The sequence below is a fragment of the Sinohyriopsis cumingii genome, chromosome 4 (genome assembly GCF_028554795.1).
Source record: "Sinohyriopsis cumingii isolate HCF-2022 chromosome 4, ASM2855479v2, whole genome shotgun sequence".
Lineage (NCBI taxonomy): Eukaryota > Metazoa > Mollusca > Bivalvia > Unionida > Unionidae > Sinohyriopsis > Sinohyriopsis cumingii.
In genome coordinates this window covers 112,308,086-112,310,556 of record NC_142964.1, presented here as the reverse complement: position 1 = coordinate 112,310,556, position 2,471 = coordinate 112,308,086, and the positions used below count along the sequence as shown (strand labels likewise).

Below are 2,471 nucleotides of genomic sequence, written 5' to 3'. Positions count from 1 at the left end.
TATACTCCATCCCATATCAGACTTGCACAAACTTTTAGGACAAAACTTGAATCCTGCTGATTCCATCACCATCAGCAAAGTGATATCCTTATTGTCTCACCAAATTTAGATATGCAAGACAAGCTATGTCAGTGAGTAGTTTATGAACAGAAAAGAAAAGTTTAAATCCCAAATCAAACAAGAGAAGTTATAACTCAATTATTTAAGCTCACAGCAATTAGATGATATGTCCAAAACTGAAACAACAGTAATGCCAACACAGGCCAGATAATGGAGTGTCAGACAATGTGCATGTTATAACAAGCTAGGCTTACAATAAAGGTTGCTTTTTTCTTTGAACATAAAATATAAAATCTGCATGAAGTAAACAGTATATCAAATAGCACCTTTACATTCATACAGAATTCTGAATGATAAATTCAAAGACTTTTTACAGACTTTCAAAGACCACAAACATAGATTTTGAAGACCTATTTTCGCTAACATTTTGTATACAGGTTACATTATATGAGAAAACAAAGAATGCAAAAATACTACAATGCTGTTTAATGATGAAATTCAAATTATAATATATCAAAAGAAAGAAACCAGGAAAACTGAACTACATCTGAATCTAACAACCTTGGACAATTTTATTTGTGATTATGGAAATAAATTAAAATGTCTGTGTTTATTTCAATTTTCAAAGACTTTTAAAAACCTCAGGGTAATCTGTTTGATTTTCCCAAACTTTCAAGGTCTTGAAAATGCTACCTCATTTTTCCCAAACTGTCAAAGACCTTCAAAAAGATCGTAAGAACCCTGTATTCTGCATAACAAATTATAACATGTAATTAATTTCAATATGCAGTCAATAAAATATGCAAGTTGACTACCAAGACAAGCAGTGTCTTGTGATATCCAGGAAGAGTTCATTCACTTATGTGTTTTTTGTGTGGTTTTTTTTTTAGGGGGGGGTTGAAAAAGAAATTTTTATTTATCAAAATAGATATTCTGAAGTGAAGACAACAATGACGCATCATGCCAACAGGGATTTTAGCTTTCCATTCTTGTGAGCAGCAGCAGTGTCATCTCCACCACCAATCATTTGCCATTGATGAATACCCGTGGAACCTATGAATATATAATAGATATTTACTAGACAAAAAATGTAACAATCCCAAGGGAAGGAAATAGAACAATGTCTATAGGAAATAAAATAGTGACAAAAAGAAACTTTCAATATGTATCTTCTTCAATGACAAATAAACTAAACTACAGAATGTATTTCTTTTCACCATTAAACAAAGGGTACAACGTTCATCTAAAATACTGTAACTTGACTGGCTGAAACTGATGCTTCTTTCCTCCTCTCAAATATTTACAACGTTTGGCCATTAATAATGGCATTACCAAACTCCAGTGGGGAGAGAGAGAGAGAGAGAGAGAGAGAGAGAGAGATTTACCGATCTAGCTTTTGTTAGTTGTTGAAAGTAGTCTTGGATTTCTTGACACCTTGGATCATTCTCAATTTCTACAACTTCGTATTCGCCCTCGCTGATCTCTTTGCCCACGTACTGTTGAAGAACGTCCTTTGCCTTCGTACAGTAAGGACAGCTCGACTTTGAAAAGACCACCACCTTCTTTCCCGCAATCTTACCGTTAACAAATTCTTTTACGGACATAGTGCTCCAAGTACTGTAATTTTTAACACTGTTGGTCACACACTGCAAAATGAATCTATACGCCCGGTAACTGTAGCTCATTTATAAAAGTTGCCTCAGGCGTAATCTTCGTGACATGGGTCATGAAATAGGACGTTAACAGTGTTCTGTATCATTTTTGTACGCTACAGCGTATTGCATTTCATTTGGGTGAATATTTTATTTACTTTTTTGCTATATTCTGTATGTATTTCTTTTCCAAAAATATAAAATAAAGCACAAAAGTTTCGCAAATCGTTGTAGCACAAGACAGAAACTAGGATATAATTTTAGTGGTAAACTTTCTACATATAAACCGTATTGCCTTACTATTTAAAGCCTTCCGGAGCGGACGAAATATGCACGTAACGGAAAATTAGTCTTGTCTGCAATACTGATACGAAGGTTTGACAACGAAATGATTTTGGACTTCGTTCTTAAATAAAAATTGAATTTTAAATAAGATATAATGCATTGTAGCTGGTTATTGGCATTAGTACTGTTTGTTATTCAACGTTAATTGTGTTCTTTATTTTTACAGACGATGCTTTTATTTATCCTGATCAGCTTACTCCATAATCATCTGCATTGTAAGAAATTCTTTTATTGTTTCATTCTTTGCACAGTAACTGAAACGATTGTCTGATCTATTAGAAAGCGTTAACACGAGTTACCTCATTTCATTCGTGGGGCCATTCGAAATTGTTGCAATATGAAAAGTCCTATAATCAATATTTTCATTTTTGCAAAATGTTTACAAATATAACAAGAGTTCAATCCCTTGGAGTC

General features: G+C 33.5%; 1 pseudogene across 1 annotated transcript; it reads right to left on the bottom strand.

Moving 5' to 3' along the window:
* Nucleotides 1–531: 531 nt before the first annotated feature.
* Nucleotides 532–1,957, bottom strand: LOC149801910 (glutaredoxin-1-like; annotated as a pseudogene). Its single transcript, XR_016420749.1, has 2 exons — nucleotides 1,446–1,957; nucleotides 532–1,113 (listed from the first exon to the last, which is right to left on the bottom strand). The product of XR_016420749.1 is annotated as a glutaredoxin-1-like (transcript).
* Nucleotides 1,958–2,471: the final 514 nt, after the last annotated feature.